Genomic DNA, 13,015 nt, shown 5'->3' with positions numbered 1-13,015 from the left:
AAGGAAAATTTGAAAATGATTCTGCACAAACCTGCAGCACCCAGTTGACACTTTATTTGTAGCAAATGCTCTTTGTGTAGTTTGTGAGCTGTGCAGATTTTCTGTTCGATGTAGTTCTTTTTCTGAAGCATCAATATTCCAAATCACCATCAGCAAACAATCAGACACATCACCTGTCACTGTGTCAGGGGTTGAAATGTTCAGCTTCTCTATACACTGATGTAGCAGAAACCAACATATAGGAAAATCACCATTTATGAATGTGTCCAAAATGCATAGAATAGAGTTAAAGGCTTTGTGGAAGTGATTAGTCCACCTGGAAAGAAATACTTACTGGTAACATTCAATGTGGTCAGAGTGTTTCTATTTAATGTATCCTTTGTACCACTGGAAAAATCCCGGGTGGGTGGAAATGCAGCTAGATGAGTGACGCTAACCTGCTCTCAGGTGAGCACACAGTCAGGCTGTTTCAAGAGTTGGGAAATAAGAGCCAGATGTTCATGGTTCCACATGAACATGTGGAACCTATAAAAAGGGCCTGAGCACGATGGGAGAGGGGCAGGCGTGTTTCCACACCCCCCAACTGCTAGCTCCCCCACTCTGCTCAAGACCCCCTTGGCGGGTGCCCTCGCTGGTCACCCTTTTGGCCCCCGTAGCACAACTGCTCTCTCTCCATCTGTGGACCACATTTCCCACACCTGTGACATGGAAATAGCACTACAATACATCATGGGCTTTCTTTCTGACTACTCTAGCCAAAGAAATGATTCAGATGTTCCTGAGGAATTTTTAACATATGCTTTGGAAATACTAAATGGTAACAATTGAAGTTTTCAAAAGCAAAGCCAATCGTTACTGAAGTGCAGGAAATATATTCTTGTCTTACATTATACTGCTGTACTTTTATTTTTAGTCTCAAAAATTAATCACAGCGTATGTGCAAGTGCACAATTCAGAAGAGCAACCCTCGCCAATAGGTTTTGACTCCATAAACAAGGGCGGGTCGCATGTTGCAATAACCACATACCATTTTTAAATGCTAACTTTGTCTCTTAATGGTTTTGCTCACTAAAAAAATGATCTGAAAGATTTTAATCTTGGAGGAAAGCTGCAATCTTTAGTATGTTTTCTAATCTTTTGTATTTCATCCTAGTAAGAATCAGTACATGCAGTGCTGACATATATCCAGGCTCAGAATGAGCTAATTTAAATAGACACGCCCCAAATTCTTAGCAGCCACATCAAGATGCACTCATCGGACACCTGGTTGTCAAAGGTACATGTTTTTCCATGTACAAAATAATCGTATGAACATTTTCTCTTCCCTGAACATGAATCTAAGAAAGACAGATGACAATCAACATCCAACGGAATTTTAAATTGAAAATAAAAGAAATTAGCTGATACGAAAAGATAATAAAGTAAGAAAAAAGGTCTATCTTTCTTGGCCTACATGTTCTTCATTCCAATCCCCAAACCACTTATAACCCATCACTATTGTTACTGGCTACAATCAATATTTGAGATGAGGCAATATGATGTGTAATGCCATTTTTTTTTTTTGGCTACGCCACGCAGCTTATAATATCCTAGTCCTGACCAGGGATCGAACCCAGGCCCTCGGACCCGAGAGCACAGAGTCCTAACCACTGGACCGGCGGGGAATTGGGATGCCACTTAACATTGCCCAGAGTTATCTTCATTGGAAATAATAAATAAATATATCTGGTTTACATACAGCATGAGGAGCTTCAAAGCATCCTAGAGCACCCCCAGGGAAAGGAGGTGAAATCTGTGCTCCTGAATAAAAACATTCACTTTTTTTCTTGCAAGTATTTCCTACCATCATGAAGCAGTTACATTATGCTCCATCACCGCACATGCAAAGCTGTCCTCATGGACTTTGATTTTTCTGAAGAACATTCTGGGAGAATTTAATGAACAAGAAAGTTAGGGACACATGGCATTATGATAAATTAAGAAGCCTTGGGACCTGAAATCATAGGTTCTTCCTTTCATTTCTCATCAAAACTTTTAACTCCTGCAAAAGAGAATGTAATCACATGGCCAGATGAAAGTTCACAGATGAGGAAAAGACCACGACCTCTGTATGTACACAGGTGACCTTTATTCCGGGATCTGGGTCCAAATATCTAGATGCTAGCAGGAGAAGCTGATTGCATCCTTTCATGGTCTACCCCCGTCTATCCTGTTTCCTGGCCACTGACAGCACCCCTAAATTGGTCTGCTCATCTCTCAAATGCATAAGACAAAGAGACAAAAAAAATCCCTGCATTAGTTTGTTTCATATTTGCGATCTAATTTCATCCTGCAAAGTATTTTATAAGTCAAGCATCATTAACCCCATTTTATTGATGATGACTGTGAACCCTAGAAAGTTAAAATAACTTACCTGGGGTCAGACCTCTGATAAAGTAGTGAAGCTGGGGTTTCAACCTTGAGCTTTAGAATCCAAGTTCCGTGACTTGTCCCCTAAGCAAACAACAGATAATAAATGACAATAAAAGAGCAACGCACACGTCGTAAATTTGGCTAATCAGCATCTTCTGCTTATATATAGGGCAGTCCACTCAATTATCTGTTATCTAATAATGATTTAAATAACGATTAATAAGTACCATCATGTTGTCAATTATGATTCATAGAACCGAGCCCATGCCATGAAATAATAATCACAGGAAAAAGACAGAAGAGACAGGGGATTCGTCAAAGGCTTTGTAAACCACTCTCCCCAAGACAAAAGTCAACAACATGGGGATTATTTAATTACATCATAGTATTTCTCTATAGGTGCTTATCTCAGGGGCGGGGTTATTGTCACTTTTCCTTAGAATGCTATTATTTTTATTTTTAGCCTGGCTTCTAAAGTAGGAAATTAGAGATCTCCCCCCTCCCCCAAGATCCAGCCCATCTCTAGCTGTTTCCAGGACAATGAGAAGCATATGAGGCAGCCCATCTGAAACCCTTTTCAATTCTCTATCGGCCACAAGTATGGTGTCTCTAGAAGTTACCTCAATGTATTCAATACAGACATTCCTGGAAGTTAGTGTGAGTTTTTTTTTAATTGAGCACCTTTTTATATTTATTGGAATAGATGACTATTTAAAGAAAAACCCTGTGAATGCTTTCATAACATCAAATACTGGATTTCAAAGTTAGTGGAAAGAGCACAGAGTTTATGGGAACAAGATCTGAATTCAATTTCTGCCTTTGCCATGTACTACCTTTCCAGAATGTCAGTGGTCTCATCCTTATTTTGTTATAAGACTGCTTCAAAAGTTGATTAAGACAGTTTGCATTAATGCACAATATAAACTATAAATGTACTATGCAACTTAATTATCATCAATATGTCCTAATTTTAACTCATGCAAAACAGATTGTAATCAAGTGGCAATATGAAAGTTAACATCTTTGATTAACTCAGATATTTTTGCGATTATTTTCTCATAGAGAGATACAACTCTTCTTTTGAAATGCAATTGTGTCCTCAAGATCTGAAAAAAACAAAAGGTCTTGTCTAATGCCCCTCTCAACCTCAATCTAAACTAGAACCCCTGTTATACTCTTTCATAGTGTCTGTAATTTATCTTCACAGCACTTACTGAAGACTCTTTCTCAAAAATAAAGAAAATTAAAGACTATTGGCTTGAGCCCCCAAGTTCCTAGCCTATAAGAAGCCAAAGTATTCCCCATATTTTCTGCTAATCTCAGAGTATTTAATAAACCACAGCCCTTCTGTCCCCCTTAGGCCACCTCGATTTAATCTCTCACTGATCAGGGCAAAGAGAGCGGCACTTTTATAATTTTTCCACAGATGATCCACTGTATCAAGTTTTTCATGAGTTTAAAGGATCGCAGAGCACCTCACAGCTTTCAGCTTTCAGCTTTCTTCCCCTTTTTTAGTTCTACCTCGACTGTCTCTTCCCCTTCCCCCCATACAGGAAAACTAGTCAATCCCTCCCCTGGTATCCATATACAGCCCCTTCAGTATCTTCAACACCCCCCAAACCAAGGTCTTTTCAGTATTTTTCCAAATAATTCTGATTCCATTCATAGAATAATTTCTACTCCCAGCTATTAACGTAAATTTTTGTGTCCCTGTTGTATTCATCTTTATTTGTATAATCATTTGTTGACCGTCTCCTGATTTGGACTGTCAGTTCCATGAAGGACCATATCTATTTTTCTCATCACTGAATTCCTAGCACCTATACATAAGTGCTCAGTAAATATTTGGTGATTGAAATTAATAAATGAGAATGAATAGAACCTAAAGGGGAGATGGGAAAGCAGTAGACAATGCAGTTAATTGTAGATTGACATTGATTTCCAATAAAGTTCTCTTTAGCTGTCTATGCTTCAGAAGTGGTTTCCTCCCCATTTTCCATCCTCCTTGAAGAAAGAGGAGGGAGGAGAGGAGGAGAAAGAGGAGGAGCCAGGAGGAGAGACAAAACAATTTAATGGTCGATATTTAGACTGCATTGGGTTTTTTAACGAAATATCTACTATTTTCCTCAAAGAACTATTAAATGTCATTTCTATTTAGTCTATTTAGGTATATAGCCAATGAATAGTCTTCATGATGGGGATACATTAGCAAGAAAACACTGAGAAAAACTAAAATAATTATTTACAGTGCTGGCATTTCTGAAAATACATTCAGAGCCTTTTATCATTTTGTGTTAAGCTTTAACAAATAAGAATAATATTTATTGGCCTGAATGCGGAAATCAATAAAATCCCTTTTGATCCCTGTTCTGTTGTAAAGAATTTCCCAATATCTGGTTGGAATGAAAACAAAATCTGGAGCGGGAGGTGTATGCCCTTTCCCTAGATGATAAAGAAACCTACCAAATGGCACAATAGATTTTAATATTACGGGGAAACGCATCTGCCATTTGGTCGACTTTCATTCTGATGAAATGGTTTGGGGTCAGCGCACAGTTGAAGCTCTTAAATGCAAATGCTGCCTGATCTGAGCACATGGAATGACATCAGCGCCTTTGATGAGAGGACAGAATCAATACAGAGGTCAAAAGTGCACCTTTGGGAGAAGAGCCGCAATCAGGCACCGGGATTCCCCAAGATTACAATTCCCCCGACCAGACAGCGCAGTTGCAAGAGCCTCCTTCACGTACGGGGGCCTCCCTATCTACCACGCAAAGGACGGGCTCGTGAGGGTTTCTCTCTGCCCACACTCGTCTCTGCCCCGACTTGATTGGATGATGTTGCAAAGTTTGCCAACAAAATGCTGACATGTAAGACCAAACTTTCAGAAAATCAATACCAAATAATTGCCCAGGCCATGCTGGAAGATAAACTTATCCTGCATATTATGTACCTTCAGTTCTAGAGTGTGGTAAGCCTCAGAGCCCAGGGAGCTAAGCTGTTCTTATTGTGCATAATATACCTTTATATATCAGCAGGCAGCACAAATCATTTCCTTCCCCGCTGCTCAGTACCCAGTGATTCCATCTCGTCTATATTCATTTTTTTGTACAGACTGATGCCCTGAAATGCTACGCTGCTGTCAGTTCTTGGCTATCCCTTACCTGGCAGCCAAAGGGAGTACTTAGGAATAAATCTCTTGTCCTCACAGTAAACGTCTCAGGATGGTGGTACAGTTTGATAAGTTTAAGAAACAGATCACAATATCAACCATACTGTAGTTCCCATAAAATCCTATCCTACAGAATGCACTTCTCAATTTTTCTACTGAATGGGTAAGTGATGAGGTGAAACAGATACCAGAGGCCCTTTGTTATTGCAATGTTTCAGTAAAATGATTTCTGCATCCAACAATATTAAAAGTCAAGATATCAGACCAATTATAATATAGCATATACGTTTGTTTATACTTCAGTGACAAGAGCTGTTTTGTTATAAAAATTAGAGCAAGAACCATATAATTCTTCACATTTCTCAACTTAGTTTTCCCCTCCCCCAATTAAAAAAAAAGAAGATTTCTCTTTTGGGTCATAGCTGTGTGTCTTCTATGCTATTGGTTCCAAAATGCGATTTCAAGCTTAGACAACAAAGCAATGACCTAGGAAAAAGCAGTTCAGTTGCCAAATGTATGAACGCCTAATTCCTACCCCCATACACTCTTGTTTTTATTATTGTGTTAAGAAAAATAGATAGCTAAAAATATTTCAATAAAAATAACAGACATGCCTATTCAAAACTCTTTGGATGCTAAATTCCTGCCAACCTTGTTCATCTCAAAGATATCATATTCCCATTTATAGAAAAATCTACCACAAAATATAATTTGGAGATGCAGGCATAGAATGGGGGGGGGGGAAGCCAGGAATAAAAAAAGAAACTATGTCAAGGTATTTTAGCATGAAATTGGCTTGAACAGGAGGGAAAAAAAGAGAAGGGAGTTTATAATAACTGGCACTGGAATGCATATTCACCTCCTTAGAAATATATTAATTTTACGTGATTGTTCCTTTGCACTTTATGACAGAAAGCAAGGCCCTGTTAACATTAGTCCAGCACCATCTTTAATCACATTAATTCAGTAACGTTCTAATTGGAAGATGAAAGACTAGTGTTTTATTTACATAAATATAAACGATAAATGAGCAATTCCTGGATTGAATCAAATCAATACACACTGCATTGTCATGTTGACCTCACTAGCCTTGAGGTCAATAAATGTGTGAATCCTCAGAATAATATCCCATCAAAACCAGAGGCAAATCTCCGAGTCTCCAGGGATGTTTCCATCACTCCTTTATCTACTAGTCTGAGGCTAGCTGATGAATATGTGACGATGTTAGTTGGATGAAATGCAATATTTAGAACAGAAAAAAAGACCAGCCCGGGTGACCCCCTGGCTGGTATCTAGCGTGTATTGTTGGCTACATCTGGTAGGGGTTAGTTAGCCGGCTCTTACTCACCAAATGAGTGAACCACAGATGGACGTGCTCACACTGATGTGTCAGCTTAGCGTCCTGACTTGAAGGACAAGAATGTAATTTATTAACAACTGGAAACCTGGCACAAATATGCCATATCTACAGCAATTCACTAGAATTTTCTGTTTTGCCACCAAATTGTGCCTTTCTGCCAGGATATTGCAAACTTGTGAAAAATATGTGTTTCTTGTCCTTATTAACAACTCACAATGCAATGAATTAGTGAACATTACCTAAAACGGCCTTAAGAAACTGGACCAGCCTAAGGTATACAGAGAAAAAAACTACACTTACAGAAGCTTATCGAAAAAGAAAGATTACTGTTATATAGCAACTCATAAATTATTATCAAAACTATGCTATCTACAATATCCAAATATCAGAATAAAATTAAATCAACAAATACGTATTGATTATCTACAAATCCAGACTTTTCATTAGAACGAAGTTTCAGGATCATTTACTCTCTGAAGGCAACTTATCATCTGATGGCAGATTAACAAACTGCAAAGACTGAAAGAGAGAAAAAGATTCACGGGAAAATACACCAAAATATATATATAATATATAATGCATAAGAAAAGACTGTTTTTCTATCTTATCCCTGAGGCAACTTGAAAAGTTCACTTTTGAAAGCTAAAGAACTATCCAAGTTAAGAGAAATAGCCTATATTTCTGACTGCATGAAACCTAAGAATTAAGGATTAATTTTTGAAAAGATGGGATATAGAAGAGGGTTCAAGAGCAGTATTTTAGATGAAAAGAAATTTTAATATACGTTTTTGAAAACACAATATTTAAAATATTAAGGTATTATTATTAATTTTGGTACAATAGTGAAATTATAGTTGTTTTTATCTTTTTAGAGTATACATTAAAATTATAGGAAAAAATAATATGTCTGGAATTTGCTTCAAAACAATCCAGATGGAGAGAAATGAGGAGTTCTATTTATGAAACAAGAATAACCATGAATTGATAACTGTTAAAGGTGGTTGATGAACTCATGAAGCAGATTCATGATACTATTCTCTCCACTTTTGTATATGCTTGAAATGTCATACAATATTTACATGTGTATACAAATATATTTACAAATGTTTTAAATAATATATGTATGTATACAAATGTTAAGTTTGTATATATGTATATACATACATATATAAAATTTTGTATTTATATAATACACATTCGTATTAGTAACACCTTGAAGTAGGTTTATCTCTACCCAACACTGAACACTGGTTCTCCAGCTTTTTTGCTGAAAGTCTTAATGTCTGTCCCTCTTGCTAAAGTGTTCAAGAGTAATCCATCCTATATTCACTATATGTCAGGCCCAGTGTTAGGTTTTGAAGATTCAATGATCACTGACAGGTTTCTGATTCCATGGCACTTACATTCTGGAGGAGACAGGCATTTATCAAACACACAAATGACTAAGCAAGAGAGCTACAGATTGTGATCAATACTCTGAGGAAAATAAGCAGAGAAATAAGATAGAGAGAAACTGGAGAAAGCCACTTGAAGGATGGTGGTCAGAGAGTCCCTCTTTACGGAGGTAACATTGGAGCCCAGTCCTGAAAGATGAGAATGGACCAACCATGTACATGTTGGAAAACATTTAAGGCAGAGGGGTTAGTTCAACTGATGATCCTAAAATAAGAATAAGCATGATATATTTAAAGAACCAAAGGTCAGTTTGGTTGGAACACAGAATTGACCACACTTGGTGATGGACTACATATGGGGCATCAGAGAAATATAGACTCTATCTTTATTTCATCTATCTATCATCTATCTATCTATCTATCTATCTATCTATCTATCTATCTATCTATCTATCTATCTATCTATTATCTATCTATCTATCTATCTATCTATCTATCTATCTATCTATCTATATAACTTTATGTAACATATATCCTTTATACCCATAGCTATAATACATATATTACCCCTAATACAAATATGTATATTTTTTATCCTAACTATGCAATACATAATTTTAAATTTAAAATACATTTTTATTATTACAAAGGTAATACAAGTTCACTGAGGAAAAATTTTTAAATAAGCTAAAATAAGAAAATTAAATGAGACCCATAACCTCCCCATACAAAAAGAGCCACAATTACCATATTATTCTTTTAATCTTTTCCTTTCATATTTTTGAATAAAATAATGTAAAAAATATATATAGACAAATTTTAATCTGATTTATTTCACTTAACAATATAGTGTGAATAGCTTCCATCTCAACTATTTATTACACATTACATTGTGTGGATAATTTATTTAACCCATCCTTCAACATTCAGCAAGTAGATTACTTCTATTTTTTCACTATTATCAGTAACACTGAGATGAACACTCATAGAAAGCTGTGTAAATCTTTAATGATTTCCTTATGATACAATTCTAAAAGTGGAATGACTTAGCCAAAAATCATGCGCACCTTTCAAGGCAAAGTGCTTACTTTTGCTGGAAGAAACGTGCATCAAAAGAAAAATTATTATCTCCACATTATTCAAATCTCCTTTCTGTTTTATTTTAATTCTAGATCTTCGAACTCCTACTGTCTGCAGACTTAAATCCTTATGTAGGACTTATTCCCCCAGGATGGTATTTAAGTACAAACTCATGCAGACAGACTTTGATATTTTCTTTTAATAAGATGTGTTGAATTCATCCTTCACATTAAGAAAAAAGAGTGTGTGGGGGGGTGAAGGTGTTTGTTTTCTTCTCTTTTATTTGGGGATCATATTTAACCTATGTGATAAATCCTAAATTAACTTAGACTCCTACAATTAGAATTGGGAAGAATCTTAGAGTTTCCTTATTCTTGTTCTTCTCCCCTATTCAATGGAATTTGCCAACGTCCCAGTTAAAATATGGTGCTCAGAAATGAACATGACTTTGTTTCCCGTGATCTGAATATTGTATTTCAATTAATGCTGTCTACAGTGCTGAAATCTTTGTCTACATCCTGCCCTCAAAAAATAAAGAATAGATTTTTTTTTTTTCTTTTTACTGGTTGGCCTTCAATTGTCTCCTAATAATTTCATCTTCTCGAGATTTCTATCCTTGGGTCTGCAGTACACACACTCAAAGCTTACTGCCTCTTATGTATTTTGAAACATTTTGGAGTTCTTTCTCTGGTTAACCCTTTGTTTCTCTCTCCTTTTTTCTTTTTTCTTTGTTTCTTTTCCTTTTCTGCAGCTCCTCACATGTTTTACTTGTGTTAAATGTGTATATTTGGGGCCATGCTCTCTGGAAGGGTGAAGCACATATGAAATTGGACAGGAAGAGAGTGAACCATCCATTCTCAAGGTTTGTTCAAGACTCTTCTCTAGGACTTGCCCAGAGAACCTTACCGTTGTTCACCACGGATGAAGCAGCCCTAGTATCCACTTAAAAGAAGGGTATACACTGGCTTTTAAAACAAAATGTAGCATTTTGTTGGGACCAAACCATCTTAAAGTTTGTCATTTGGAACAAAGTTAACTGAGCTCCTCAGGCATGGAGAAAGGAGTTATATGTATTTACATGCCTAGCACTCTCACTAGACAGTGAGTTCCTCAAGTCAGGGGTTCTAGTTTATTGATTCTTCTTCCTCCAGCACCTGAGAAGTGCCTGGAACAAAAGATTACTAGAAATATTTGTTGACTGGGCAATTCATAAGTAAATGGATGGGTAGATTTCATGGCACAAATCATTCATAGTATTTGTAAGGTATGAAGATTCTTTTTCAAATTTGCAATTTCAGATTAAATTAATACATGTACAAACTGTCTGACTCTGCTTTTTACACAAAGAGAACCCCACACACAATTACCTTTAAACAGTTTACTTTTTAAAATTTTTTGAATTTAAATATAGTTTCTGTATGATATTATATAATTTACAGGTATACAATATAGCTATTCACAATTTTTCAAGGTTATACTTCCTTTATAGTTATAAAATATTGGCTAAATTCCCCTTGTTTTATAATATATCCTTGTAGCTTATTTTAAACAGTTGAAATGCACAAGCCTACGCTTACTTTTTTGTGACTATCTAAATTTCTCTAACAACAATCATTGTTATACACAAGTAACATGTTCACAATGGTTGCTTTGTTACTTTAACAATTTACTTTGAAATCTAGAAACATTTCCTCAACTATTATTTGCTATAAACTATTTGACTTGTTAAGCATGAAATAATTCTGATTTCTTATTTTCAAGTTGTAAGTTTTTTCAATAAATTAAGCAGAAGTGCTCTCTATTGTTATTTTTTCTCAAAATTTCAGGTCATATTCAAAATGAGAATGAAAACAATTGCTTTTGAAATTATTTGTATATACTTTTAAGAACATTCTAATAATTCCATCTTTTCTTAAGTAAAATTTTCTATTTTCTTCAAAGGGACACTTTCTGCACTGCAGAAAGGTTTAGTTTTGTTTTGGTAGGTACTTCTGCCCACTCTCTGATTTTTCTTTCATAGACAGGAACTTAATCTCTTATAAATTTACAGCAATCAATTAATCTCCTCCACCCTTCTCGGTTTATGTGAAGTGCCCCCCAAATAAACCTTTGCTTAGAGTGCACTGTGATACGCCTTCTCTCAGGGATTTTTGTTCACAACCCAGATCTCTGTTTCCCAACTCTGAAAGCTTACCTTGGTTTTCTGTTTCAAAGTCAGTGCATTCCTCCGCAACATACTTTTTAAAATTATGAGTAGATTATGTGCCATCTCATTGTTTATTCACATTTCCAAAGTTTCACAGCCCAAAGATGAAGGATGCAAAAGAGCATATGGTATCACTCTTCGGAGTTGCCGTTGCAACTTTATTAATTATGTTGATAAGTGTGGCTAAGATTTGAAGTTTGGCCTTCTATCTTTTTCATATTTAACACAACGCAAGACGATAGGTTTACAATTCAGTCATGCCATCCTCACCAGGAAGGTTCACAATTCTAAATACTGCTGTATGATCTTAGTGAACTCCTATTCAACCTCTGCTGTCCACCTCACCATGAAGGATTCCTTGACTCCTGAAGGAAATGTTAGCCATTGATTCCTTCCGTTGTTGAGGTGCACACCTGCCGGCTGGTCACCTTGATATCATGGCTTCTTTCTTATGACGACTGCATGCTGGATAAGCGTGCTCCTTTCCATGCTTCAAGTCCATGTGGTTCTGCTGGGACCCATCACATTTCTTCAGCTGTTCATGACAGACGCCCAAGTCATCGGCATATTCCATTCCCATGGCCTCAGGATTGGTTCAAGAAGGGGCACAAGATCTAAGCCAGGCCAACGTGAAGGATTTCAGGAATTTTATTGGAATTGGTGAGAAGGATGTGCGTTTTCCAATGGGATTGCTAAATTGAGGACGAGAACAGCCTGGAGCTGCCGGGAACTATGTTATTTATGAAGAGTGCCAGCTGGATAAAGACGCCAAGACAGAGGAAAAACAACCTGAGACAGAGCCAGAGACAGACCAGAAGCTGCCTTGCTTAGCAGCCCTGATACCTTCTGGTTGTCCAGTCATTGTCAGTGTTATTTGTTAGCAGGTCCGTATTATACTCTGCACTGTGAGCTCCTTAGTACTATCACTGACGCTCCCCAGGGTCTTGAATTTGGTTTTCTTTGCACATCTTTCTCAAGCAGGGTTTCTTACATATAAACCACAAAACACACACGGATTTGATGACTGTTTTTTCATTTCACCCAAAGATGATGTGATGGTTAATTTCAATATGTTAAATTGAGTGAAGCACGGAGTTCCCAGATATTTGGCTGAACATTATTTCTGGCTGTATCTGTAAGGATGCTTCCGAACGAAATAGGCATCTGAAGTAGTGGACGCGGGAAAGCATTTTCCCTGCCCAGTGTGGCGAGCGCCATCCAATCCACTGAGGGCCTGAACAGAACGGAAAGGCGAAGGAACAAGAATTCATCCCTTCCTGCCTGACTGCTTGAGTTGGGACATAGATCTCCCCCTGTCCTTGACACTCTTGCTTCTCAGAACTACTTCAGATTGAGACTGAGTTACACCACTGGCTTTCCTGGGTCTCCAG

General features: G+C 37.0%; 1 long non-coding RNA gene across 3 annotated transcripts in view; it reads right to left on the bottom strand.

The window, feature by feature from the left end:
• Window positions 1–13,015, bottom strand: part of LOC309646931 — a 312,876-nt gene that overhangs the window by 72,404 nt on the left and 227,457 nt on the right. For all 3 annotated transcript variants that reach the window (XR_014255667.1, XR_014255668.1, XR_014255669.1), the window contains one exon: window positions 2,414–2,493. This is a non-coding gene — a long non-coding RNA (uncharacterized lncRNA). The remainder of the gene's footprint in view (window positions 1–2,413; window positions 2,494–13,015) is intronic.

The sequence above is a fragment of the Balaenoptera physalus genome (assembly GCF_965194825.1).
Source record: "Balaenoptera physalus genome assembly, chromosome: 17".
NCBI lineage: Eukaryota > Metazoa > Chordata > Mammalia > Artiodactyla > Balaenopteridae > Balaenoptera > Balaenoptera physalus.
This window is presented reverse-complemented; position numbering and strand designations above follow the sequence as displayed.